This window comes from Cupressus sempervirens, chromosome 3 (assembly GCF_028749045.1).
Source record: "Cupressus sempervirens isolate cs-2001-9-10 chromosome 3, ASM2874904v1, whole genome shotgun sequence".
In the NCBI taxonomy this organism is placed as follows: domain Eukaryota; kingdom Viridiplantae; phylum Streptophyta; class Pinopsida; order Cupressales; family Cupressaceae; genus Cupressus; species Cupressus sempervirens.
In genome coordinates, this window is record NC_143120.1 from 499,010,003 (window position 1) to 499,024,031 (window position 14,029).

Consider the following 14,029-nt stretch of genomic DNA (forward strand, 5'->3'; position numbering starts at 1 on the left):
CAGCAACACCATTTTGCTATAGCGTATATGGTATTGAATGTTGAAGGTCAATTCCCCCTTGAGTGAAAAAGTCTATTAGTCTTATGTTCATGTACTCCCCCCCATTATTTGTTTGAAGAATTTTGATGACTTTCCCTCATTTCTTTTCCACTTGAGCCTTGAAGCTAAGAAATTTTTCAAACACTTCACTCTTATGAGCCATGAAGAAAACCCAAGTAAAGTGTGAATAGTCATCTATGAAGGTGAGTGCATAACGACACTTGCTAAATGATGCCATTGGAAATGGTTCCGCCAAATCACTATGAACCAATTCAAGAACACATTGTGCTCTCCAAGACTTCCCCTTTTCATACAATTTTTTTGGTTATTTTCCAAGTGAGCAACCTAAATAAACACCTTTAGAAAACTAGACTTGAGGTAGACCATTAACCATTTTCTTGCTGCTAAGCTACTAAAGATATCTATAGTTGAGATGTCCAAATCTCTCATGCCACAGTTTGCTTTCTACATTTGAATGTAGTAACAAGGCTTGTACATTTGATTTTGGCACAAAGGAGGAGAAAGTGTAAAGCCTTGAATCATGATTGGCTTCACCTATTGCAATCATAGAGTCGTCCTTGATGCTCTTCACTACCACTAAATCTGGAAGAAATTCAACTTCATTTCCACCTCCATAGTGAGTCATTTGGTAGACTAAAAGAAGGTTGGAGGTAAGATTAGGAACATATAGAAAATTCTTGAACACTCCATTGTTCATCTAAACTTCACCTTTACCTTCAACTTCCACCTTAGTATCATCACCTACAAAGATGTGTGGTACCTCTGAATGTGTCATGGAAGAAAAATCTCGCTTTAACACACCCATATGATGTGTGGCACCTGAATCAATGATCCATTCTCCCTAACTAATAGTGTTTGTGAATAAAGCATACCCTTTGCCCTTAGAATCTAAGGATGAAGATCATTTCTCCTTATAAGCATTAGGTAGTGGAATATTGTGTTTCTTCATGATGTTTTTCAGCTCATCAATCTATTTGTGATAACACAGATGTTCATCATGACCCATCTTCTTACAATAGGCACACTTTTTCTTCTCTTAATTAGTGTCCCCCTTTTTGTATTTGGAGAAAATCTACCTTGTTGATTTGTTGTTGGTGTTGATTTTTCTATATCCTCTTGTTTGTTATTCTTCCACTTCTTCTTGTTGCCCTTTCCTTTGTTTGAACTTTGACTAGCTGAATTTTGAGAACCCTCATTATTAGCCACCATTGCCTTAGACTTTGAAGACTTGAGAATCTCCATTGTTTGCAACTTAGTTTTTTCATCTTCTAACAGCTAAGCATAATCATAAAAAGTGATTTTCTTATAGGAAGCTCCTAAGGTAGTCTTTGCGGTGTTGAAAGAAGAGACAAATGTGGAGTACTCGGATGGAAACTTATTATGAATGAGATAGATCAACCTGTCATCTTTAATAGGACTACCACAATCATCAAGCTTTGTTCTTAATTCATTCACCTTAATAATAAAATCTTATACTAAATCAAAGGTCTTAGGATCTAGGGATACAAGCTCAACTTCAATTTTGTAAACATCCTCCTCAGTCACTTTACTATATAGGTTTTTGAGGGCACCCCAAACTTCCTTGGATGTATCATACTTCATGATCTGATAGAGGATCATGTCTTCAACCCCCATCCTAATATCACTTACCACTTTCCTATCTGCCTGTACCCAAGCATCAATATCACTTTTGGATACTTGATCACCTATTGGTTTAGAAAGGGAACAATCTACAGATTGAGAAACTTCATCATGCATCAATTTACACCATATTTTAATAGACCATGTGGCATAGTTATGTGGTGTTAATTTTGGAATGTTAAGAATTCCCATGATGCAAGAAATGAAAGATAATAGCAAAAAAAGAGGAAAACAACGCCAAGAGACACCCCCCTATTCACTCAATCAAGAAACCCCCTCCCTCCCTCCCCCCAAATGAAAGATTTTGGCACTTTATAATTAGTGCGATTACAATAGCCACTTGCCAATTTTGGCCTTAGTGGACTTCTAATTTACTATTTACAACCTTCTTTTTGGAGTTTGAATCTGAAACTTTACAATGTATCTCAGATATACAAAAATTCTAAAGTTATATCAAAACATTACAATGTAGAAAAGGACCTAATTCTAAAAGTGGTATTTTTGTCCACACAAGCCTATAATCTGATTGGGGATTTGGAAAGTACATGAAAAATTATTCACTTTCAAAAAAAAGGGAACTTGTTTATGTGTCCAGATGAGCCCGTACAAAGCATTTGAAGTTGCAAAATGCAAGATTGGACAGGTACAGTCACCAAAAACTGCAATTTCTGACAAATCCGTGCACCAAAACTAGCAAATAATAGCACCACTAAAAATTTTAGGAAATTCTAACCAAAATATTTTTAAAAAGACCTGATTTGGAGCGTGAATGACTAAGATATGGCCTTCCAAAGTCAGACTGTCAAATCAAAACTAAATCTAGAGAGGGATCTGATCAACAAACTACGAGGTTAAATTTGAAGTTAGAATGGCTGTCGTAGTAGTTCAATTTGGCCTGTGAATGATGTTCAAATGACTGTTAAATTTAATGTCATGTTTTGATGATGTCAACAAAAAATGGCCTCCATGGATGATGTGGCAGTACAGACAGGTACAACTAATGATGTCAGTTGTAAAGATGATGATGTCATATGACTAGGCTATGACATGGCATCTGCATGGGCATACAGTCACTAACTGTGTGTGACATATGGCCTGTATGAACTTGACGTAGCAAGGTGATTGGAGCTTACGGGGGATGATGTCACTATATACACTAGCAGTGATGTGGCATCATGTGGACCCTCTGCTAACGGGGAAAGTTGACTAGATGTCTCATGTCATGACAATTGTCCTAGGGTTTGTAGATGAGGTGGGTCTGCATGCATTGGCACTGCATGGCATTCTCTCTCATTGGCACCTGGTGATTAGGCCGTGTGGCTCATAGTAAAAGGTGGCTGGTGGCTGGAAAGAGGCAACCGACACTAGATTGCAAATGATAGGCCGACAAGAGTTTTAAAGTTGTCACGGGGGGGCTTCAACCGGAAAGACAGAGTTTCGGGGAGCAGAAGACTTGTCGACGACCAGAAGTTTAAAATGCAATGGCTAGGAGTTGTTTGCGAGGCGCCGAAGAGGTAAGGCCGATGTGGGACTTTAGTCCCACGTGTAGCATTAAAAAGATAAGTAGGTGTTTAAAAGTAAAGTCTGCCAATGGCAACACCAAACAAGGCCATCGAGTTTATGCCAGTTAGTAGTGGAGACCTGAATTGTGGGGACCTAGTGCATTTGATTGTCGGTGTGTTGACGAAATATTCATTGGGAATGGTGTGCAATCGCCAAAAATATAAGGAATATTCCTCCTACAGGGGCTAGGATTTGACCACCCAGTTCCTGCAAAAAAAAATCTCCAAAATTTTTTTAAACAAAATACTCCAAAAATTGCAAAGAATAGATTTGAAAAATAAATTAGATAGATCTAAAAATAATCATACCAGATTTGCAAATCAAGCCTTTGGGTGTTGGTTTGCAAAAGAATTTTGCCTCAAATTTGACTATGGTCAAATATAGGCAAATTTATAGTCAAATTTCACTGAATCAACACTCTAAACACAATGGTGAGGTTCACTTTAGCTCTAAATGCTCCCAATAGCTACGGATACTTTAGATCTGAATCAAGGTGTCCTTAGAGAGGTGAAGCAAGAATGGTCTCAAATGGCTATGAAATGACAACTCTATGGCTTTGATACTGTGTAAGAATTTTTCTTAGGGCAAAATCACCCAAGACCAAGAAGCTCAATAACTAGCACAAAATAGATCAACATAGTATGATTAGAATAACAATATGATATTCAATGGATGTTATAGTACACTAGGAGTGCCTATATATAAAAGCCTCTAGAATACTTCTAGAATGTCTAGGAGTTAGCAGTATGATAAGCCTCACAACTACGCACATGTCCACCAGGAGTGGGTTATCCTCCATTAAGCACAAGAGTTAGTGCAATGATGAGAGGATAAGCTTACATAGGTGTGTCACATAAAATTATGTTATAGAAACCATGTGCTTGATTAAGAGTGCGAACAACTATGTTGTCTACATGACAACTCAGTTGATCATGCAAACTCATGTGTTGTAGATACCATGTGCTAAAATAGAGTTGCTAACTCTTGTGTTGTCAACATGACAACTCATATGAGCACGCATACTCCTAGGAGTCTAACCTAATAAATAATAAAATAATGCATTTATCCTAAGTAAACTTAAGTAAAGTGTAAATAATAATTATTTACACTAACATTTTTTACCTTTGTACCCTTATACACTAAATCAGCTACGACATCCAGATTCGGTGTTTTGAATTGGATCATCCTTTTCTTCTTTCTCTCCAAACTTTTTTGTAACCAAGATGTTGAAATATTGGTAGATGAGTCAATTATTGAAGGAACTTGTAGGATTGTAGATAATAAATCCAAGTTATGTATATTCTCTACAACTGGCACCTCTTGAGTTTCTTCTGCACTTTCAAGAGACAATTAGCATGTAGGGGATGCTATTGATTGAATCATCTCATCTACAAATGATGATGGTAAAGCGTTCATCTTAGGAGCTTCCTCTATCATTTTCTAGATTGGTTTTAAAGTCTTCTCCTTGGATTTTGATCTCCTCTTCCTGGTGACTGTATTGAGCTCACATGTTGAAACTAGTTCAATTCCTTTATCCATATCTTCACCATCATCTCCACCTTATGTGCTATGTAAAGAACCTAAAGAAGTAGGAATAGAAGATGGAATGGCTGAAACAGATGTACCTTCCAAGGAATTATTACTTTTCGTTGCACTGCCTCTTCCTATTGATCTAGTAACTGTGGCTTCTTTGACTTTAGTCTTTAATCAAATCTCATTTCATTGAATCACAATGAAGGTTCTTTCCTTGAGGTCTTTCAATTCTGACAAAGACCAATTAATGTATGGTGATTCTAACAGTTGTATCCACTCAAAGAAGAAAGGATCAATTAGGTCTGATCCATCCTCTTTTATACCTATCACATCCCATCCCATTTTGTAATCAATGATTTGTTGCACCTTGAATCTCATCCAATCCCTTCTTCTCACTTCAAAGTCATTATCACAGTTCGCCCCAATAATCTTCCATTGTAGGGAAATGAAGATAACTAGGTCCTAGTGTCAAGTTGTTTTTAACATACTTGCTGCCATCAAATGGGAAACGACTGTGGAAAGAGTATAAAGTCATCTTCACCATGGATCTTTCAATATTTTTGAGCACTGAAGAAGAAAGCCAACTATAGTGCCCAATACCAATTGGGAAAGGAATTGATCCTTTGTTCTTACACTTCTTGTTCACCTGACCAATCTACCTGCAAACTTCTGAAAGCACCAACCTATCACCTACAAAGCAAGGCAGCATAATAGGACGATCTTGAAAACCTCCAATGTGGATGTAGGTGAATCAGGGGTACTGTATGAAAAAAATACCATAAGTACTGATGAGACTGGCTACTTCAGGAGAAATTCAAAGTCCTATATCTCCCTATAGCTCTCTAACTCCGAGCATAGAAAAAACATTCTTCACCTTGTGGAAATGTATGTTGCTTTGTTTTAATTGCAACTGGGGGTAATAATTATAGATTTGTGTGGTTAAGTTATAGTCTCCATAAGGATTAAGACCAGGCCATGATTTCATACTAGCAATTGCATACATTAGGTATGAGGACATGTAAAACCCCTGATTTGCATTGAATTTGGTTAACTGATGATGAAGGGAGTCACTAATCATTTCTCCCCAATCTATAAATTGTTTTCCAGTGGTGATGGTATTGACATATAAAAACATCCAATCCTAAAAGTCTTCAGCAATTTGATTTCCCACTATCCAATTGAGGAGAATCATCATATCAGAAATGTCTTCATTAAAGTTATTTCTATTCAGTGCTCTTGGTAACAATGATTGTCCCATTCTAGGTTGATCCAGCCAGCTCTTAGGAATAATATTCAAACATGTCTTCTTGTTCTGATGGAAGTATCCTTGAGCACTTTCTTTAGAAATTTCTATAAATTCTTCTCTTACTAGCAGACTAAATGTGATGGAGATAGACACCAAATCCAACCTTACCATGATATTAACTCCTAAGGTCTTGATGTCTCAAGAATTCTAGTTGTATGCCTTGACAAATTCCAAAACTAGTTTTGCACACTGAACTGCAAGTGGATGTCCTCTTGCATGAGCTAGACCACTATCCAATGTTCGTTGTACTAGAGGTGATCTACCTTCTTTACTCATCATCTACCAAAAATCTGCAATCTCTACGTTTCCTATATTTGTATCCGATATCTCAAGAAGTGTGTGTGTTAATATCACAGGGGGCTCCTTGCCTTGGAATTCATACCTCACAATATTTCTTACCAAATTCCTTGATCAATGTTCTTCTAACTTCGTATTTTCAAACTATTGACTTCAAAGCACACTTGAAACCTCAACTTTGTGATTTGGTTCTAAAATTTACCTGAAGTATTATGTTAAACAATTCACATGCCTTTCTCTCTTTGGTTCAAGTTCACTACTTGATTTGAGAAACCACTTCAACTAACATTTTTCTTCTTCACATCTTAGTATCCGATAACCAATTGATTATAACTGTGGTTGAGTTGAGAACTACATATTCCTAATTTACCTTCCACCAAAAAGCTCACAACACATCTTTTCCTCATACTTTTCAAAGTTCTTATATATATGCAGGCCTTTGACAAATGAATCTTCCTTGTGTGGATTTATTTCCACTTGACATTTCATTAACTGTCTTCAATATATTGATTGAGGATTTTCATCAAACAGCTTCTATGCTTGCAATCATACCTCTTCACAGTATTTGTCCATATCCATGCATTATGTGCATGTATTTATCAGCACTGTGTCTATTGGCTTACCCAACTCTGTTGATACTATTTGATGTGCTTCTTAATCAGTGATCTCTTATCAATAGTAGCAACAAAGGAAATATTTTGGCATATGAGGCATTAACATTGTTAAACATTTGGTTGATCACATCGAGCAACATCTTTTATATTTTGGGCTCTCACAGGTTACAAGAATGAATGTAGTCATTTCAACAGTTGACGTGCCTTACCCCATGTTGACAGATGTGTTATCACATTCGGCTCTTTCATCTTCTTCTTGCTTTTGTTGCTCACCGTTCTCACAAACTCGCTTCTTACACTCAGTGTCTTGACTCATACATTGCTGCTACCAAATAGTTCACGCGCTTGTCTATGTCTGAAATATGAGGCGTCGCTGCCCAACAAGGTATTCTATCAAACACATTAGAAGCAATTTCTACACTTCTGGATGCTCGCGGATTACATGAATCTAGTCCTCATTCAAACAACGCACATGCCTTGTCTTATGTTTGACAAAAACGTTATAAGATTGGGCTCTCTCACCAAATTACTTGCATCTGCCGCTGCATTTCCTTGAAGACATAATGCCAAACATTTCATTGATAATCTAATATTGAGAATGCTTGTTTTCTGTGGGTTATCACACATGGGATTTAAGATTCATTGGTACTATTATGACAAACCCGCAGCTTGCTCTTGACAACTTGGATCTCACATTGCTAACAAACAACTCATGTGCCCTATCTTGACTCTCAAAGCGGTGGAACCTGAGGAAACATTTTGTCAAACAGTTTATGGACTTCTCATGCAACTATGTTGGCTTGGAACATAATTGTGATGTGAATATCAGGATTTAACTGTGTGATTTTGAGTCAAACTCGATGACCCATGTTTCATGAGTAGTGATTCAACATGAATCTATCTCTCATGAGAATAAATGGAACACTTAGCACTCATTGGATCTAGGTGATGCTCACAGGGATGAAGCACCGGGACTTCCCGGGAGGTCACCCATCCCAGTACTACTCCAGCCTGAGCGCGCTTAACTACAGAGTTTCCTCCACAGTTAAACCCAAAGCTTGCAACCCCATTTGCAAAACTTTCACCAAGTGTTGTGCCTTATGAACTCATCAATTGATAAGTAGGAGATGATTTCCACAGCTAGTCAAATTGTGATGTGAATATCAGGATTTAACTGTGTGATTTTGAGTCAAACTCGATGACCCATGTTTCATGAGTAGTGATTCAACATGAATCTATCTCTCATGAGAATAAATGGAACACTTAGCACTCATTGGATCTAGGTGATGCTCACAAGGGTGAAGCACCGGGACTTCCCGGGAGGTCACCCATCCCAGTACTACTCCAGCCTGAGCGCGCTTAACTACAGAGTTTCCTCCACAGTTAAACCCAAAGCTTGCAACCCCATTTGCAAAACCTTCACCAAGTGTTGTGCCTTATGAACCATTCATTAGAAAGCCCCTTAAGCTCATCAATTGATAAGTAGGAGATGATTTCCACAGCTAGTCAAATTGTGATGTGAATATCAGGATTTAATTGTTTGGAACATAATACCAAACAACTCACGTGCTCGATTCCGTAGTTAATGACTGCATACATGTACAAGCCCTTCCCATTCTGCTTCGAAATTTGTATCTTGCCCGAAACTTCTCTCTGCACAATTAGAGGTTAATATGCGCCTCCAACCTATATAGTTTGATTAAAGACACAACCCAAACCTGAACCTCTTTCTAGAAGCTTGAGTAAGTAGAGGTAGTACACAATGAGAGATTATATGTGGTGAGAGATGGTTTTGGTACGGGGAGAAAGAAAAGTTTGTGTATGTGGTGAAAGAAAAACTCATCTTTAACCTTCACTTAGAAACTAAACTTTGTTGTAAACCCGCTTAGGCATTTATCAAGGTAACAAAATCTTGAAGATTTTATTCAGAATAAGATCTCCAACAACCTTAAAATAGAATGTTTAGAAATTGATATTACAACTCAATATTTTTTAATGAGATGCACAAGTTTAAATTGTTAAAAATCTTTTATACTTGATATTGAAATTGTAAATGTTAAACCATTTTTGCATGCCATATTCTAGTCACTAAGATAAAGGCATGCATTGTTGCATTTCCTAAAACATTAAACAATCAATAGCTTTAAAAGCTAGAAATGAACTTCATTAATTATAATTGATCTATCTAATCAATAAGATAAAGGCACAAATTGTTGCATTTTCTGAAAAAAGAAAAAATGGTCGATAGCTTTAAAAGTTAGAAATGATCACCATTAATATAATTGATTCTTTTCATGGTTTTTTTATTAAAATTCTAAAATGCATCCCCTAGTCTATATCCCCATCTACTTTATTGAAGAAAGTAAAAAATATAGTAGGAATATGTGGTAATATAGTTCAAAACATGCAATAAAATATTATTTTTTATCAGTCTAAACATAACAAAACAAAATCTAAACTAATGTTTCAAAAATTTGGTCGAAAGTATCTGAGAAAAGGGGTCCTATAACACCAAATGAAATGAACCAATCAAATTTAAGATAAATAGTTTCTATAATATACAAAATTCATAAATAAATAAATAAACTTTATAAATGTTTAAATGAAAAAAAAATGATTTCTAATTGGTGGAAATTAATTCATAATAGAAAAAAGTGAATGCAATAGTATATTGCCTATGAAAAATAAATAATGAATCATTAAATATGAGAGATTTGAATATTTGTGGGGCAATATTTTAGTCTTCTCATAAATTTAAGTTCACCCATAACTATAGTTTGTTGGTGAAAAAATGTGAAACTTTACACAAGCACATTAATTGTCAAACATAGGGAAACAACAAATATATTCCATTTTTCAATAGTCCCTATCAAAAAAAATGGAACAATATTATATGGTTTGACAACCTATATAGTCTTCACGAAATTTAATATTTGGTCAATGAAATCTTTAGAATTTACTCAAACGTGATGCTTCCCTCCATAGATAGGGAGATCTTATATTTAACAACTCACTCTGCTATATAAGCCCCAAAATAACGGAAAGACTCCACCACATTTGTCAGGATATGTGAGTCTTTGTATTAAATTTTTTTTAATAAACTTCATGGTAGGATCTTTAACTTTGATACTACTATAATCTCTCCACTGAGATATTCTTCTAAAAATGACTTAATAAATTCAGAAGCAATAACATGTAGATTTATGCAACTAAACTCTAGAATAACCATTGAATAATCAACAATTAAATAACTTCATGTTTTTAAAATATTAAAGCAATAAAAAAGAAACGGGGTTGGCCTTTATAACAAAACAATGGTTAAGTCGTTCACAACCCCATTCCTTGATATCAAAAGTATGGTCCTGTAAAACAAGCTCACCCAAAATAAGTTATTTTCTAGCATAGTAGTAGAATTAGTAGCAACTAGGGCATTGTTCTTTTCTTTAATAGAAATATAAGCATATCATTTATACCTACTTAAAACATACCTACAAAGTTATTAAAGTCCATAAGGGTCATCATCAACCATTCCAAAAAATTACCAATTGGAAAATCCCAACAAAACGCGAGCATAGTAAATAAAACATAAAACAACAAAGGCTTAAAGTTTAGCTGTTTCTTTTCTTTTTTTTGCCAGCAAGGCCTTGGCCTAATCATCTATGAGGAATTCGTATAGTTTCTTTGAGTCCTCTATGTTAAGACCCTCTTCTTGCTCCTAGTGGAGCAGTTGGAGTGTGGTAGCCACATGAGTCACCTTCATCGCAAACTTGGACAACATCCTGAAGCTCTCATCCAGAGTAGAAAATTGGACTTTGAGAGCTTCCATCTCCCACCATCCTACTTAGCTCCTAGAAACTATCATATTTTCCTTTAGGTATCACCATATCATGAACCTGCAACAGATTCATTAGGGAGGTAGCAGTCATTGGGGAAGTGTCTTTAGTGGTATGGGTGAGAGGATGGGTAGTGGAGGTGAAGTCAAAGGCGTTCATAGTGAAACTAGAAGAATCATTAGTCTTGGCTAGCCTCCTTCATCTTTCTATATTTGTTCACCTTCGAGTCTGAGGTCTCATCCTCAGTTTCATCATCCTTTTCTCTTTCCTCCTTACCGACATATTTTTTCAAATCATCATCTCCTTTCTTCTCGGCTTCCTCTTCTCATTGGTTCCTAGCCCTACATCTTCCTCTCCAGCACTTATTTGTCTATTAGCCATTTGTTTCTTCCTTGCATGACCCTTGGTCAATCTACCTAACCTCGTATGACCCCGATCATTCTCCTTTTTCGAATCAACCAAATTAATTTCAATAGAGCATTTTGTTTTAGGATTTTTAGCACTAGCATAGGACCCATCCAAATTCTTCTTATGTTTTTTGGAATTTCCATAGGAGTGAAAGATGGGAATGACTGAAGAGAGGGGCCTGGAGAATAACCTCCACCCCCAATTCTGGGTGGATTATGCAAATCTTGGACATCCACTAAAGCAATACACCAAGGCAGACAAAGGGTGAGGTGGAAATTCTAGAGACAGAGGGTATGCCTTGGTGGAGGATAGTATAGTTTTTTTTACCTTCTTACTTCTATCCCTCACGTCCATCACTGTGGCTTCCAGATCATGCAAGAGGAAAAAAGGAATAGAAACCTCATCATGGTGCCCAAAATGATTTAATAGAGTATCACTTAGTATCAAAGGATAAGTTATGTTCTTTATAACTCATTTGATGATTGATATGAATATCTTCTTTATGAATAATTTTTTATCTTGCATAAGATTGGTCTCGTGTCTTGAGGAGTTCGCACCATTTGATGAAGTCAAAATCATTAAACTAATATTCTATTATTAGTTATCATGTTATTTGTCATTGATTCTCATTTAATTGATTCACCCCTCTTCCATAAGAATATTAATGTCTTTGCCCCATGATAATTAACATGCCTTTCTTAGCTTAATAATATAGTTTAATAATAAACTATATTATATTTAATTATAATTATTTCCAATTTTATATATATATATATATAGTTTATTATTAAATTTCATTTTTAAAATGGGGGACATTATAGTCCACCCTTCTGAAAATTGCTCGTCCTTAAGCAATGTGAACTTCAGGTGCAACTTCGAACTTGAAATGACAATTCCAACTTAAGGTTAGAACTATAATATTAAATATAAATGTATCAAATCTAAAGATAATATTTAAAATACTAAGAGTAATTCAATTCTAGAACTTATCTTGATTTGTCTGGCATTTTCTAACTCCTCGCTATGCATTACTTTGTTTCGCAATGAGCCCCAATGAGTAAACCTCGTAATTTTTCAGAGAGACATTGTGTCCTCCAAGACCTTCTTGATACTTATTTTAGTATGCATTTGTAAATGTTAAAGGAGACTTTATCCTTCCCTAAACTATATGGATATCCTTCTAGGATTTGTCCATATCTACAATCCTTAGGAGAGACTTTATCTCATCTCGGGTCACTAGGGATATCCCTTTAGAATTATCCCTCTCCATTTAATCCTTAGGAGGGATTTTGTCTCATCCCAAGGCCTCTATGCATATCCGTTTAGGATTATCCATCTTTATTTAATACTTAGGAGAGACTTTGTCTCATCCCAAAAGACTATATGGATATCCCTTTAGGACTATCAACCTCTATTGAATCCCTAAGATAGACTTTATGTCATCTTAAGGCCTCTATAGATATCCATCTATGTCTATCCATCTCTATAATCCTTAGGAAAAGGGATTTATCCCTTGCTAAGCCTCTATAAATATCCCTTCAGGATTATCCACCTTAATATATATTGCTCCCCTCCAATCAAGCCCAAAAGTACATAATGACTCTTTAGTCATTCGACCCCTTGGCCCATATTTAGGATTTGGCCTACTGGGTGGTGTACAAGTGGCGTTATTGCTTTATTTGTTGTGACTTGTAGAATCTACTATTAATCTTCCTTTAACTCTCCTTCCAATCTATGTTAAAGATTGTTTGAGATTCATTATATGACTGCATATAAATCCAATTTATGTACTTCAAGTGTAAATGTACAAACATTTTATAATTGAATTATCCTTTTATCTCTTTGCATTATGACAACCTGAACCCTCTAGGATGGAAAGATCATGCTCTAATAGCATTTTAATGTCCTAATCTAGTCCTATAGATTTTAGATCCATTAGTTCGCCAATTTAATTCAATTGGATAATCTAGAAATCTTTTTTTAGTATCATTTAGTATTAAAGGACATATTATCTTCTTTATAACTCCTTTGATGACTGATATGAATATCATTATATATCTTCTTCCAGGAATGAGTTGTTATCTTACATGAGATTAGTCTCATGTCTTGAGGAGTTTGGACCATTTGATGAAGAGTCATTATCAGTAAACTAATATTCTATTATTAGTTATCATGCCATTTGTCATTGGTTCTTGTTTAATTGACTCACCCATCTCTTCCATAAGAATATTGATGACTTTGCCCCATGATAATTAGTATCGCTATGTCTCTTTATGATTAGCACATCTAGGGATTAATCTGATGACAAAGGCGATAAATTACTTTCTTTTGTTATAACTGAAAATATATTTTCTTTATTGTTTATTTTTATCCACTCGTCACTTGGTGTAATAATCATCATTTGAAGTTTGCATATCTATTCATAAAGATAATTGTTCTGATAATCTTTAGTTTTGAGATCTCCTTATTATCATTCCATGACTTGGATGCTCCTTGGGTTATTTATGCTCATTCAAGAATGCTTGATCTTGTAATTACATCACTTTTTTTTATTGACACATTGCATCTTATCTGATAATTTCCACAATTCTTATCAAAACTCAATTGCATTGCATATTGTGATGCCCTTAAAAGCTTTGGCTCTCAGGTGTTCATAGTTATTATCCTTTGATTGGTCAAATTCATCAAATCTTAAAGTCGATGTTTTGAATCAACTAGTTCCAATCAAATGAAAAACGCATTTATTATCCAACTATTAGAAACAATGTATTCAA